Genomic DNA, 16,324 nt, shown 5'->3' on the forward strand with positions numbered 1-16,324 from the left:
ATGACTTGGTTAAGTTTTGCAAATGCAGCTTGAATTTCAAACAGAGGCATTACTAGCCTTCTTTACCTGGAAGTGGGGCCCCCACTGTACAAAGGGGATATGGACACTGGTGCCATTAGCTGTACTACTCATTTACCATGCCTGCTCTCTATTTTCAGCCCTGTGTGGATGGCTTTAAAGAACACCCTCACTGATGTATAAAAGCAGCTAAAAGTTTACTGTGCTCCCCTATATGGCAAATCTGTGTTAAAGCAAAGTTTTATTTCAAGGTAAAGACCTATAGGTATCAGCCAAAAACAAATGAGAAGAAAGTTCTCAGCACACTGAAATCCTTCCCATCCATTCTGCTTTTGGGTAAGGAGTGCCCTATTAATGAAAATGAAAGGGCAGACCCTTGGGAATCAAATTCAGGTCATTTTCAAAGTTTTATCTTGATTTGGCACTATAAAACTTGGCCTATTCAGGTCTCCTTCTGGAAGCATGACTCAACCTCAGGGCCTTACCTCCTTCTGTCAGTGATCATTACTGGTAACCTCAACCTCCTCCCATCCATTTAGTACACACACACACACACACACACACACACACACACACACACATGCACACACCAAAATGAGGCTCTAATTTGCTGAACTCTGGACCTTTCCAATTACTCTCATGATCTGGTATGACTATCCAGCCTCACCTGTCATGTGGAACTCCACCTTTGACCAGCCTGATTGACAGCAGTTACCAGCTCCACCCATGCCCACCCAACCAGAAGAAATATCAGGAGTCTGGACCTGTGACCACCTGCTTGCTGCTCCAAGGCTGGACCACACTGCTCACAACTGTATATATGTGCTTCCAAATTGGTCACATGCCATGTATTTTGACTTTACATAATGCATGTTGCTCTCCCAAAGAGACAACAGGACAAAGAAGGGAAAAATAAACAGCAGCATTGCTTTTCACTTTAGCTAAGACAAAATCCTTTATGGGGCACGTGGGTGGCTCAGTCGGTTAAGTGTCTGACTTTGGCTCAGGTCATGATCTTGAGGTTCGTGGGTTCAAACCCCCTGCATCGGTCTCTGTGCTGATAGCTCAGAGCCTGGAGACTGTTTTGGATTCTGTGTCTCCCTCTGTCTGCCCCTCCCCTGCTCATGCTCTGTCTCTATCTCAAAAATAAATAAACATTAAAAAAATGTTTTTTAAAAAGACAAAAATCCTTTGTCATTTTGAATCCAATTGTTTATGAAACAATGGAGTCACAGCAGTTGTACATATGATAGCCTACCATTTGTTTAGCATGGGTCATAAACTGCTTTTGGTTTCTTATATATTACATATTATTATTATATATTAGTGCTCAACATTTCTGTTTAACATTAAATGGAAATTAACTACTTGTGGATTTTTTTCCCATTTCTCTCATATTTTGAAGAAAAGACATATTTACATTACCCAGCTCCTAGCAGAGGGCTTAGGCAGATTATTTGTATTAAATAAACCCATAGTTTATCAATACATATTTATTGAGCACTCGGTATTTGCTTCAACATTGTTCTGGTTACTGTGGGATTTACAGAAGAAAACTTTATGGTAGCCTCTCTTCCCTGGAGATTATGGAGTTTATGGGTGGGGGGCAGGGCAGAGTAAGATTAATGAGCATGAAACAAATAGAGACAAATGCAAAACATTTTATGGTCAAGTAGTGTATCATGAGCAATGGGCTCTGTTTGCTATAGGGTTTTAAAAAACAAACAAAAGTTCCTGAGAAAGTAAACTTTTTACAATCATGAGCTGAAAGGGAAGAACAACAAACAGGGCCATCCTTCAGTCCATGCCAAACTGCTCCCTACAGTTTATCTCCTCAGAGTTGTTCCAAGTAGTCTTGAATGCTGCTCAGCATCCAGTTTCCATCAAAGTCACTGGGAAATACCAGCAACTGAAGTGTTCTCCATCCCAGAGAGTTTTTTCCAGCACTCAAACACTTATCACCCCATCTCTTACTGCCTTTCACAATTCCTTGTCATCATTTCTTAAGTCACTAAACATCTCCTGGTACCTTTGTCTTCCATCTCCTTGATGTGGTTGGCCCAGTGTTCCACACATCTCATCTCCCTTGTCCCTCACTTTTCGTTTCTTTCCTTTATATTTCCCCTCACAATGATGATCGTATTCCTCCCCAGGAATGTCCTCCATATTAAATAACCTGTTAGGGTGTGACTCACAGGATTCAGAGTACTTTGTTTATTTTCACTTATGTTTTAAATGTTTATTTACAAATATTTTTTTTCAACATTTATTTTTGAGAGACAGAGTGCAAGTGGGGGAGGGGCGAGAGAGATGGAGACACAGAATCTGAGGCACACTCCAGGGTCTGAGCTGTCAGCAGAGCCTGATGTGGGGCTCAAACCCACGAACTGTGAGAGCATGACCTGAGTCGAAGTCGGACACTTAACTGAGCCTCCCAGGCGCCCCAGGAGTACTTTAGGGGCAACAGCTTTGCTGTTCTTTAACATCAAAACACTCCTAGTTCATGGTTGTATCTCCGTGTTTAGTAGTGTCACGGTGGGTGCTGGGTGCATGGATTAGCTCACCCTCCTAAAAGTACTTAGTTCTCCCAAGAATGGCTACCATGGGTCTAAAAGGGATGATAGCACAGTGGAATGGCATGTGACATCTTCATGCTTTTGAAGCCAGGAAGAATATAGTGAGGATAACAAGAGAAGGGTGGTAGTTCACACAATGTTGTATAGTTATCAAATGACATAGTAAAGTATGGAGCCTGAGAGGTCAGAGGAAACAGTCAGGTTCTCAGCTCTGTCTATTGCTAGCTAGACGAGGAGGATTGAATGTCAGTAGACATCTTATAACATACCCACCTATCTCAGGTTTGACAAAGTGACCCAATGGGGCAAGCCTGTGTCTGTACATATTGCGAGGATTTTTAAGACAGGATTGAGTAGTTGGAATTGTTGGCAGAACACTAAATACTAACACTTTCTAAACAAGTTGTCAATGAGGGCAAGACAATCACCAGTACAATTGGAGGATCTCCAGTACCCATAAAGACACCCATATAAATATACACACTTGTTTGCCTGGTTACCCTTCAAATCTGTGTCATGTTTAAAGAGATTTTGTCACTGTCCAGACTCCGCTCTCACTAACTCACAAGGCAGTATTTCACATGTTACAGAAAATACAGGATGTTTGTCTGATATTTGTTTGATCACATGCCACATTCCTTACCCTGACCTGTAGCAAGAATTACTCAAGTCCCTCAGCTTAGCATCCAGTCTGACAGCCACAGCTATAAAATTATAGATCTTTGGTTCCAACAAAATTAGTGTACACATAGCTTGTATGTGTAATTTGGCAGTGTGTCTGTGAACGGTGTTTGGTACCCAGGGAATAACCACACACCAACTGAAAACCTCTACTTACAGTGAGCTTTTCATAACATTATGGCCATGAGAGGATGTGAGAAATGTATGAAAAACCTGATCTTAAAACTATTCCTTTGCTTAAGTATGTTTGACATATTATATATATACATATATATATATATACATATATATATATGAACATACATGCATATAAGTTATATATTGTATATAATATGTAAATAAGGAGTTTTGGTTGTTGAACTCTCCATGAAAATAAAGCCTTGATTAATAGCTATGAAGAGGCCCCACACTCAGTGAATTTTAGATAACTCAGTCTGAACAGAAGTTTAAAGAATGTAAATGAAAGGAGTAAGGATATGTAAATAAAGCCAATGACTAAAAGAAGCGACTTATCATGGCACAGGGAAGTGACCTCAACAAGTGACCTCAGTCCCTTCTCAGCCTCTAGTGTGGTATTCTTGGGAAATGAACCTGTCAAAATTTATATTCAAATTCCTCAAATTCAATGCCATTACATCCTCCATCCTCTCTTAGCTTATTGGCCAGGACTAGTCACATGGCCTCATGAAAGCAGAGGTGGTTAGGAGCCTAGCAGTGATGACTTCTACTCCTCCTGTAAGTTTGTGGTCAAAGTCACCTCAAGGAGACCCACACTTACTTCTTCACTTTATATAACAATCTCCTACCCTGGTCCCTGGTGTACCTGATTTTCCCCTCTCCCCCCTTTTTTTTTTTTTAAGTGATTTTATACATCCCCTTTTTACCTATTATATACTTTAACCACTGTACTTGATGTCTGTCTCTGTCTGGTAGAATGTACACTTCATAATAGTGAGAACTTTTTGTCTCTTTTGATAAGTGTTGTATCCCTAGTGCCTAAAACCATGGGCAGCACAAATTAGGTATTCAATAATATTAGTTGACCTGACATGAATTTTAAGAACATTGAAAACCATGCAACTCACTGATATATGCTTATGAATTGCCCTTATCTATATGACTTCCCCAAATAATGGGGTTACCCTCTCAGATCAATCCCTGAAGTACTTTTTACTAAATTATTTATTTAAAAATGTTGAAGTTACAATTGTGTTTCTCTTAATATGACAGGATTTCTCTCATTCATGGGTAGGTTTTCTATCTCTGACAGTGTTCTGTCAAGCCAAGTGCTTTTGACAAGGGTCCAGATGAAATGAAAGAGGAGTTAGACACAGAGCAAATGGGTATCTGGGTGTTAAAGGGTGTGTTTTAGAACCACATAGATTCAGCTTTCAAAAGGATCTTAGAGGATTTCCTGTCCAACTTTCTAGCCTCTTGGAGAAGTTCTCAGCAATGAGGATTCATAACTGTGTAAGATGGCCTATTCAATTGTCAGGCCATTCTAAGAATTAGAAAATTCTTTCTTACATTTAATGAAAATTTGCATCACCGTATATTCGACTAATTTGTCTTCGTTTGGCTTAATGGACCTAGTCAGGAAAGGTCTAATTCTTATTCCACATGAAATGCTTTCACAAACTTGAAGAGAATCATCCTGGTCTCACTCCAACTTCCAATATAGTCTCGATAATTCCAGCATTTAGTTGCTCATAGCCCATGTGTTATATGCCCCCCAATAAATCTTTTTCAATGGATAGATAAACCACTGCTGGCTGAATGAATATACGGATGCATATAAGAAGAGGGTTCACTCACTGATTAATGAATGCCTTGACTGTAGACCCCTCACCACCTCTGGCATCATTTTCTACATGCTCTGTTCTTCGCTGGTGTAGTCTTAAAGTAAATTTTCTACAACATAACCATCCAGGAGAGATATGAACTATACAGAAAACAAGACAAGTAAGAGTTAAATGTGACTTTCTGTTTTTCAAAAGCCCAAAACCATACTGTAAGGCAAAAGACAAAAAGAACTACACACAAATACTGTGTTATAGTTAGTAAATTTGCTTCTCAAAAGGGGATGGGTTCATAATTCTGAAACTATTTCATGTGTATTCTAGTTTAGAACAAATAAGTAAATATATTGTAGATAATGAGAGTCAGGTTAGAAAAATCTAAAAATCTGTTAGAAAATCTGTTTTCACTACTGGAAAATAAAATTACACATGAGAAAAGAGAAAAGGGTATAATAAACCTTGTGGTGTTGGATTAAAATGAAAAATATGACTATGAACTCAAGGCTTTTTAATATATGTACATAAGTACCTAAATAGGGGCGCCTGGGTGGCGCAGTCGGTTAAGCGTCCGACTTCAGCCAGGTCACGATCTCGCGGTCCGTGAGTTCGAGCCCCGCGTCAGGCTCTGGGCTGATGGCTCGGAGCCTGGAGCCTGTTTCCGATTCTGTGTCTCCCTCTCTCTCTGCCCCTCCCCCGTTCATGCTCTGTCTCTCTCTGTCCCAAAAATAAAAAATGTTGAAAAAAAAAATTAAAAAAAAAAAAAAAATAAGTACCTAAATAAATATAGATGCATGTGAGTGCATAAGTTAATATTCATTCACTTATTTGCAAGCTCCGTCTGCTATGAGGAATTAGGAGCAATGACACTACAATAGCAATGAGCACACCTGGTGCTCAGATCATGATTTCTAAATGCCATCCTCCAACAGATAGAGCCAGGGCTCCTTGAAGATACCTTTTTGATTCCAAAGCTACTCAGAGAAAACACAAGATAATCCTGGGGCATATTGTGGTGCCAAAAAGTTATGAAGTGCTTTAAAAAGAATGCAGATATGTCAAAATGGCATAGGGACCAACATAAAAGAGCTCTTAATGACCAAATCTAGAACAATAGGATAAAACAAATATGTATAAGTCCATACTTATATACATCAACATCTGAATAAATAAATGTGGGAAAAGTAATAGCTTTTCCTTCTAGAATAATTTTACTTAAAAATATAGAAAAATAGGGAAATGGAAAATCATCATTAAGACACTACATTAGAATTGTTACTGGCAAGATCCCCAACATAAAATTAGTGGGGGAAAGTTTGAAGAGAGACAGCATATTTATATAACCTCATCTCCCTAAGATATATTAATTTCAGAGGGAAAAATAGAACTTCACACAGTTGAACAACTTATCAAACACCAACTTAACTAAGTGATAAAGGTTAATATCACCAGCAAATAGACATCATCATTTGACACCTGACTGATACACTGAGTACACATCACTTCCTAGGTAGACTTCTTACCAAAATACATAACCACAATCTAGTAATGAGAAAACATAAGACAACCCCAGATAGAAGGATGGTCTACAAAATTAATGACCGCTACTCTTCAAAAGTTTGAAGGCCATGAAAGATAAAGAAAGACTGAGGAACTGTCACGATTAGAGGAGACTCAGGAGGGATGAGGGCTAAATGTATGACATGATACTGGATCATCATGTATGATACTGGATCAGATCCTGGAACAAAAAAAGCACAGTAGTGGAAAAACGAGTGAAATCCAAATACAGTCTACAGTTAGTTAATCGTACTGTAGTAACTTAGTTTTTATATTTGTGCTATGGTTATGCAAGATATTAATATTTGGGGAAGCTGGATTGGGTGCCTGGGTAGCTCAGTTAGTTGAGTGTCTGACCCTTGGTTTGGGCTCAGGTCATGATCCCAGGGTCATGGGATTGAGCCCCATATTGGGCCCTGTGCTGGGTGTGGAGCCTACTTGAGATTCTGTCTCTCTCCCTCTGCCCCTCTTCCCCGCTCATGCACGCTCTCGCTCTCTTTCAAATTATATATATATGCACATACACAAATACATACATATATATTTGGGGAAACTGGTAAAGCATTTATAGGCATTCTTTGTACTAGTTTTGCAACTTTTCTGTTAAGTCTAAAATTATTTCAAAATAGAAATTTTAAAATAAACACACATGTTTTAAGGGTTGATCACTCATTCTGGCTAATGCTGACACTGCCTTTGTTCCATCCTCTCCTTGATGTTCATCACATAGCAATGTGCTCAATTAATGTTGTGAAAGGAAAAAAAAATGTCAGCAAGGTGGTACGTACTCAGGACTGGGTGGGGTGTGGAGATGGAAAAGTGGGACGGCTCCCCCCAGAGTCAGAAGCTCTGACTTGCAGCAAGGACCTTAATTCTAGCTCTGGCTCATCAGATTGTTGTTTTTGATGATGTGACCTTGAGAAAGTTATTCAATCATTTCTGTCCAGAAATGATTAACAGTGACCTTGCCTCCCTCACTCTCAGGGTCACTGTTGGGCTCAAAGGCCACAGTGAGAGTCTGGACCAATGCAATGACAGAGGCATGACCTCACTTAGAGTTCCCCTGCATTTATCGCATGTCTAATTCACTTACTTTTCATTGTACATAGTGGTAGTTTACAAGGGGTGGCATGTGTAGTGGTTAAGTATCCAGGCTCTGGGTTTATACTGCCTGGTTCCCATTCTAATGTCACTGCATACTCCTGTGTTGTAATTTCCTTGGCTATAACATAAGGGTAGTGACAAAACCTACCTCGTAGGGTTGTTGTAAGGATTAAAGGACATAATATTTGTAAAGCTTTTAATCTTGCAACATGGTAAACACTATAGTGTTTGTTTTTAACATTACATTAATATTGTTTTCCCCAGTACTTCATGACACTATTCAGAATATTATTTATCTCCTCTGGGTATAGCAACTTGTGCCCTCCTAACTAAACAGTAGGTTTTTTGAGGGCAGGGATTCATGTGGCATGTGCTCAGACTTCCCCAGCATGATGCCTTGTGCACAGGAGTTGCTCAATAAATATCCAATGATTGATTGATTCATAAAGCCCTAAAGCCAATGTTCTCTTACTTCACAATTTTGCTTCGGGCCAACTTGTCATCTGTGTATATTTAAACAAACTTAGAAAATAGAAAATTCTCTAGTGCTAGAACTGGTCTTTCCTGAACTCTGTCAGAGTTTGCTGTGGGAGTCGTTAGCTTTTTGACATCTCTTCCTCCCATCCCTCTCCACCAAAAATCGCCTGTCAGCACCATGTCTGAGAAGACAAACTTAGAAATAGCACGCCCGACACCCAATCTTTGACTGTACTCTGCCCTTCTCTTTCCTCTTGTTTGGAAGAAAAAAAAATCCTGCCATCCACTTTCCCAGATTATCTCTTTATGTTCTTTTCTCCCTGTTTCCAAGAATACATATTCAGAGTCAACTTGAGCTTCAATGGTTGGCAATTACTAAGGAAATAAAATATCACCCTCCTTGTTAAGCATTTTGGCCACATTCTTTTTGGTGCTTCCATTTTCAATATCTAAAGTGCAGTGCTCCTTCGGTGCCCTTGAAGATGTACTTGTTTCCTTACTGAATGCATTATTCCATAGAAGAAAAAAAATATCATCTTTCAATTTATGAATCACTCTTATCTTTACTCTTCACCTTTCCTTCTCTTTGTGTTTCTTCCACTTACATACTTCTAAATTATTTCTGGCCAAACATGAGGCAGCCAAGTTGGGATCCTGGGTCTGTTGCTATCATTATGATCATTCCTATGGTGCCATTTGTATGAAATAAAGTCCCATAGATTTGGGCGTACTGCAGACTCCTTTCATTTTTGCAAACAGTAATGATTTTGCTCAAGAATTATCCAAATGCTGCCCCCCCACCCTGGCTGTCATCTCTCTCCAATATATTATTTCCTCCCATTTTGCCTCTATGGCTCAGTAGTGGAAATGTTTCAGGAGTCTCAGAAGTTTTATTATTCTCCTGACCCTAAATAAGTGTCCCAGAATGAAAGGGGTACTTCCCCACCCTGTGGGAAAGGGAGAGGAGATGACAAAACATTAGCACTGAAGTCCTCTAAATCTCTTCTCCTTTCTTTCCTTGCCTAACTCTGGTGGGCCAAAACCACAGGCTTCTATTCTAAGAAGAGAAAGTGTGGGAGATAGAAAGCAATGTAGCCTGAGATGAACTGACCTGTGAGTGTGCTAGTGTGCACATGCTTGGGCATACTGCAAAGAGAATGGCTACTCCAAAATAAGACACTCCACTTATTTGTGGTGATATGGCAGCTGAGAGAGGCACAAGGTCTGGGTTTGAACAACCTGCACTGTGTCTCAGTTCTGCCACCTTCAAACTTTCCTCCATGACCTTGGTCAAATTACATATGTGATCATCTTTGGGAAGGGGAGAGACAATTCAAATCTTCCTCACGGGCTGTCATGGGAATCAAGGCATTCTGCACTTGTTGAAGTATTCACAAATAGCAAAATACCATGTGGATGCTTTTATTCAAAAATAGATTTTGCAGCAATGAATAAGAGTATGGTTATTAATATGGCCATTCAAATCAACTGATCAGTATGATTTGCACTTACTATGTGGGAAAAAAGCCTTAGACAAGGTTCTTGGCCATAGAAGCTTAAAGTCCAGTTGAGAAGACAAAACTTACACAGCTTATCAAGAGTTACACAGCTGAATCCATGAGAAAGCAGAGAAAATCTGGGGTTAAATTCTGTGCTGTGGAATACTCTGCAATGGTGTTAGGATTTTGGAGGTTTAAATACCTCGTTAGGAAATAACATTGAACATACACTCCTCCTTCTAAGTCCGGGTAATTCTTTAACTAGAAAGCAACAAGGAGTGATATGTGAGATGCAGGAACCTCCTAGGCATCCAAGTTCCTACCTTGGAGGGTCTCATACTCTCGGCCACTGTGTTCTACCATTGTCAACCTCTTGTCACAGGAAAGAGTAGTGGGAGCATAATGTAAGAAGAAGAGGGGCACCTTGGTGGCTCAGTCGGTTAAACTTCTGACTTTGGCTCAGGTCATGATCTCACAGTTCATGGGTTCGAGCCCCACATCAGTCTCTGAGCTGTCAGCACAGAGCCCCATGCGGGGCTCGAACCCACAAACCGCAAGATCGTGACCTGAGCCAAAATCGGATGCTTAACTGACTGAGCCACCCGGGCACCCTTAAAATTTAATTTCTGATATTTTCTCTAGGTGTGTATACATGACATTTGGGAGGCCTTCCATTCAAGGCCTTTCCAGTGCCGACATTTCAAATCCCTATTTCATGCTATACCTGTGTTTTAACTCTTTCCTCTTACTTTACTTAGATAGTCAAGAAAAGTAACTTTGAAAAATAAAGGCTACTAACCGTTAGGTTCTTATTTTAGTCATCAGCTGGTGATGGAAAGCTTCCTGCTGAATTTGAACTTTCCGATATATGTTTTAATGATAGTTCCACAATTGGTAACTTGGCCTTTCTTAAAATAAAATTATTGCACCAGAAGAGCAATAAGAAGCACAATCAGTTAAGCTGCCTTCACTCAATGGAGTTCATCAGTTTCTTGCAGGACAGGCTAAGAGGAAGTGAGAAAATGAACTTGTAAGATAAACAGAAAAGGAGAGGCAGGACGCTGAAAGGCATTTTTGACCCTAGCAGGATATACCTCTGGGAGCTCTCTAGGCAGTTGGAAGATCATGAAGAGATGCCAAGTTCAAATGGAACTCAAAGAGTTCAAAGGGTGGTTGAAATGAAAGTGATGTATTCTGGTTTTCTTTTGCATGTGGCTTTGGGCTGGCCTTATCTCTGAAACCTCATTCTTATTCAGCAGCCATTGCTTCTCTAACTATTCCTGTTGCTTTACGTTAACTCCCAGTGAATGATCAACAATCCAAATACTTTGATAAGAACTTGTTCCTCTTGTCCTCCACTATCTGAAATTTAGGGAATTTTAGATAGATGGTACCACCAGTCTCTTCACCAGGGAAAATCAAGGGTCCTGGGGGACGGTGGTGGGCACATGTTCAGGCTCCTCCAGCAGTGACTGCAACTCAGGATACAACCATCTCCCAGCTCCTCGATGCATAAGGCCAAACCAGGTGTCAGGAGTCAAAAATAGAACGAATACTCAAGTCTAAGGCTGGAGTCAATTCAAAGGGCTTAGTCTTGTAAGATCTATCAAAGGCAGGCATCTGGGCCTTCCTACTCTCCCTGTGTCTGCAGGCATCTGAGATGTGAAGGGCAGAGGAGCTGCCCATGAGACTGTGCCAGGGACACCACTGACTGGGGTTTAGGGCTGGTGGCATATGGGTTTTCTTTTTAAATATATACATTTTTTCATCTTGGTTAAAACCACAAGTATTTGAAATACTCCCAAAGGAATGAAATCTCAGACCTGTGGAATGTCAGTCGTGGAAATTAAATGGCCACCACGTGACCTAGCAAATGCCACTGTGGAAAATAAACATATGATGCTGAGCAGACCCGCTGTTTACGCTAACATTTTGAGATGACAGGCAATCACTTTCCAAAACCACGGCCAGAGGTAGAGCTCTCAGAAGGCTTAAATCAAGAGTCTTTTAAAGCAAATTGACTATTCGGCTGTGATTCTTCAGCAAATTAAGGATCTGCTCTTGAATGCTGGACAATGAAAGCCTGGACAAAGCTACTAAACACGCACAAGCACACTCTTCCTTTTTGGCCACAAAAAAACCATGCTGTTAAGTACAGTCTTGCTCAATCCTGCTTGCAGCTGTGCAAAACCAAGATCTCTTTATTTTAAAGGAGCAAGGCCTGTAGCTTAACTCCGTTGTGATGCTAGAGGGAACGTGAGGCAGGGCTGGGAAGAGGAAACATCAGGGTGATTGAGGGTGCCAGAGGAGAAGGAGAAAGGATTGGGTAACGGAAAGGGAGAGCCATAAAGGATGCAGAGGGAAAGAAAAAGGGTGGCGCAGTGTGAGGCGCGCGATAAAGATGGAAAGAGGAGAGAGGGAATGGGAAAAAGAGAGGAGGAAAAGAAGTGAAAAATGGGAGTATGGGGAGAGAATCAGCAAAATGGCTAAAAGAGGGCAATGGAGGGAAGCAGGGTGTCCCTTTTTCAGGCACTTGCACGGAAGCCCCCTTGTCCCTTCAGATAGCATTACTAATGCGGCTGACTTGGCCAGCATGGCACCACACAGCTGGAATCAATCGGAGTGAATGTGGGCGGCTGCCCAGGCCGGCTCTGGGGAAGCAGTGGGAAGCCCTGCCCTCTGGTTTGGCAAGGTCTGGCTCAAGCCTGCCAGAATCATCAGCCTCTTTGGGACAGCAAGAACTTGGCCTACCCCAGCCTTCAGCAGCCCTGAAATCCAGGCCCATGTGGACCGCTCAGGCTCCGCCCACATTTTCACCTGAATTGCTGGAATGTTCAAATGGAATAATTTCTCTCCTCAAAGGCAGAGATAAAGCAGTTTAGATTCTTCCCAGAGAAAAAGCAAAATCCCGTCAACTGCCTTTAGGCCTTCAAAGCATTGGAATTGAGGTCCAGTGTTTCCTAGTATATGGAAACAAAATCTTGGCCAAATTGCACAGTTGGATGGTGAGTATTTATACCTCTCTCTCTCCTCCTCCCTTCAAGGCCCCTTTCCAAATTTTAAGCATCTCAGCTCATTTGATTAAAGTCTGTGTGTGGTCTACAATGTGCTTGGTCACTGTCCTGTGCAGGAAATGCTGAGTGACTGACATTCCCAGGGCTTGTCTTCAGGTTGCTTGCAAGCTCTTCCAAATTCCTGTGTCTCTCCAAGCCAAAGTCTTAGGATGTTGACAAAAGCAAGGACATGACAATGTTCCCAGCTAACAGCACCAGGGTTCTAAATGAGACAACCTGGGTTACAGTGTCAGGAAACACACTGCCTGGCTGTGTGACCTTGGGCCAAGGACTCCCCACCTGTGACATGAAGCTGTGGGACTGGGTGACCTGTAGGGTTCCTTCTTGTGTTTCATATCTGTGATTCTCCTACAAAACCTCCTCACTTCCCCCTACTGCCGATTTCCACCAATTTCCAACACAGAATCAAATAGGATGTGAACTGCTCATATTTCTTTTTAAGCATGGAATAGAATTTCCTCACCCATTCAGGCACATGAGAACTTTAATAAACAACAACAACAACAACAAAACTATTCACTATGAAAATTTAATTTGGGAAATAGAAATTAAACCAAATATTTCTTAAATCACTTTAATGAGTTTACAAAATTGAAGTAAATCTATTCTCTAAAGATAAGATCTGGAGCTAGAGGTTCAGTTGCATCTTTCAAATGGCTTGGGGTGGGGGTGAGGGAGAGGGAAAGTATATTCATATCTGAAAATGATTAAATGAAAATTTAATTCTTAATTATCCTCCTAACAGCTGCTGATGGAAAATGATGTGTGCACACCAAATTTTAAAGTGCCTGGGTTCTGTGCTTTCAAATTAAGATTTTTTTTTTTATGCAGTCATTTGACTTTTAAAGTTATAATGAATGTCTGTGTTCAAAGCATCCAACATATTTCAAATAGCAAATACTTTAAGTATTGTATAAAAGTACAGTGCTCGTTTTCCCAAATCTATGGATCTCTTTGAACTTGCTTTGATATGTTTCTTGGTCTGTTTTCTGTCTTCTCTCCATTGTGTTTCTTATCATTATACTTGCTCTTTCCTACCTCTCAATACTGGGCCATTGGGATGCTCGCTTATCAGACTGTGTTAGAACAAAGGTTCTCACAGTGTGGCCTTCCAGCCATCAGCAGGAGCATCAACCGGGAACTCATTATCATCACAAATTATTGGGCCCCACTCTGACCTGTGGAGTCAGAAATTGGGTAGGTTCCCCCAAGTCCCACAGGAGATTCTGATGTTCAATATGAAAAGTTGGGTTAAAGGAAGGAATTAGAAACTGAAGCAGAAGGTTATAGGGTGGCAGAACTGAACCTTTTTAATTCCGTCAGTCATGGATTTGCTCCTTGACCACCCCAACTCTCATCTTTTTTGAATGCCTCTCCTTGGGGCGCCTGGGTGGCGCAGTCGGTTAAGCGTCCGACTTCAGCCAGGTCACGATCTCACGGTCCGGTCCGTGAGTTCGAGCCCCGTGTCAGGGTCTGGGCTGATGGCTCAGAGCCTGGAGCCTGTTTCCAATTCTGTGTCTCCCTCTCTCTCTGTCCCTCCCCCGTTCATGCTCTGTCTCTCTCTGTCCCAAAAAATAAAATAAACGTTGAAAAAAAAAAAAAAAATTGAATGCCTCTCCTTATTTTAGCCTATCGGTAGAAATGGAGGAAACATATAGCCAATTATACTTCCTAATTCCTTTTGCTCTCTTTCCATTGAGTTCTCTTGTCTGTAAAAATAATTCAGTGTCAAATTGCTTTGAGTATGTTGGCACCTAGGTAAAACATAAAGTGACAATAACTAGCTTTGATTTTAATGTTTCTCAAATTGGGTTTATAGAAAGCCTGAACATTGTCAAGTTTGAACAACACTGATGTAGAACATCAGGAGTCACAAATACCACTCTATAGACTGTTACTGATCTGTGATTGAGTTCTTGTCAGAATGAAGCAAGGTGTTCAGGTGAAGATGTTCAAGTTATTTTGCATTTGTTTGCTTGTTTTTTTAATAAGGCCAGATATTCAATTTAAATGAATATGACTTTTTTGGGTGTAAGATTTTGTCCTTCAATTTTTTTTTCCTGTTAATACGTTCTTTATTTTTTTTAAACCTCTATATTTGGCAAAGCAAAATCAGAAACCCTAAAAGACACCCCTGTTAAAAAATTATTGGTAGTAAGATGCAAAAAGTCTAGGAAACAAAGCCATAAGTCATTTCTAAGGTCCCTGTATGCTTTCAAATTTCTGTGGTCTCAAATTTCTCCTCATCTCTCTACTATCCCAATCTTAGGTGATTTCAAATCTTCAGATTTCTCTTATAACACAATCAATTCTCATTTTTTTTCACGAATAAAATAAAAATCTATGATTCTGATATAGAGTTAAAAAGATAGAGTCTGTCCATGGCTAAAATTAGCAACTCAGGCAACAACAGATGTTGGCAAGGATGGGGAGAAAGAGGATATCTTCTGCACTGCTGTTGGGAATGCAAACTGGTGCAGTCACTCTGGAAAACAGTATGGAGGTTCCTCAAAAAATTACAGGTAGAACTACCCTATGACCCAGCAACTGCACTATTAGGTATTTATCCAAAGGATACAGGTGTGCTGTTTCAAAGGGGCACATGCACTCCAGTGTTTATAGCAGCATTATCAACAATAGCCAAGTATGGAAAGAGCTCAAAAGTCCATCAAGAGGTAAATGGATAAAGAAGATGTTGTGTACACATACAATACAGTGTTAATGAAAAAGAATGAAACCTTGCCATTTGCAACAACGTGGATGGGAATAGAGTATATTATGCTAAGCAAAATTAGAGAAAGACAAATATCATAGGACTTCACTCATATGTGGAATTTAAGATACAAAACAGATGAACATAATGGAAGGGAAGATAAAAAGAGGGAGGGGGACAAAACATAAGAGACTCTTAAATATAGAGAACAAACTGAGGGTTGCTGGAGGGGTTGTGGGTGGGGGGATGGGCTAAATGGGCAAGGGGAATTAAGGAAGCCACTTGCTGGGATAAGCTCTGGGTGTTATATGTAGGGGATGAATCACTGGATTCTACTCCTGAAATCATTATTGCACTATATGCTAAATAACTTAGATGTAAGTTAAAAAAAAAGAAAAAAGAAAAAAAGAAAGATAGAGTCTGTTCAATCCAGAGTTTGGTGTGAGGCTCAAGGCACCCCTGGTATAATTCCCATTACTGATAGCAATGGGGACCAAGGTCTTTCTATTGTGGAAATAGCTTTTATCAATAACAGGGCCTTCTGAAGAAGGCTGATGCATCAAACAAAGCAAAGAACTCAAGAGATACATGTTTCCTCCATCAAAATTTTAATGTTTTATTCTGTTAATAATGCTTCTCTGTTTCTTTAAGCTCCAGACCAGGAGAGATGCTGCCATTACAGGTAGGTAGAGGTTGCATTTGCACAGATCCTCTTTTACCTACCTATTAGAGGTTGTGTTTTCCCAAATTTATATTTTAAAACCTTAATCTCCCAGTATCTTAGAATGTGACTGTATTTGGAGACAATTTTCTTGTGGTAGGCTTT

General features: G+C 40.5%; 1 protein-coding gene across 3 annotated transcripts in view; it reads right to left on the reverse strand.

Moving 5' to 3' along the window:
* Positions 1–16,324, reverse strand: part of LOC131490147 (urea transporter 2-like) — a 482,671-nt gene that overhangs the window by 360,212 nt on the left and 106,135 nt on the right. For 2 of the 3 annotated variants that reach the window (XM_058692231.1, XM_058692229.1), the window contains one exon: positions 5,091–5,217. The exons of the other annotated variant lie outside the window; for it this stretch is intronic. The gene's annotated coding sequence lies outside the window, so the exon portion shown is untranslated. The remainder of the gene's footprint in view (positions 1–5,090; positions 5,218–16,324) is intronic. 3 annotated transcript variants of the gene reach the window in all.

This window comes from Neofelis nebulosa, chromosome 11 (genome assembly GCF_028018385.1).
Source record: "Neofelis nebulosa isolate mNeoNeb1 chromosome 11, mNeoNeb1.pri, whole genome shotgun sequence".
Classification (NCBI taxonomy): Eukaryota; Metazoa; Chordata; class Mammalia; order Carnivora; family Felidae; genus Neofelis; species Neofelis nebulosa.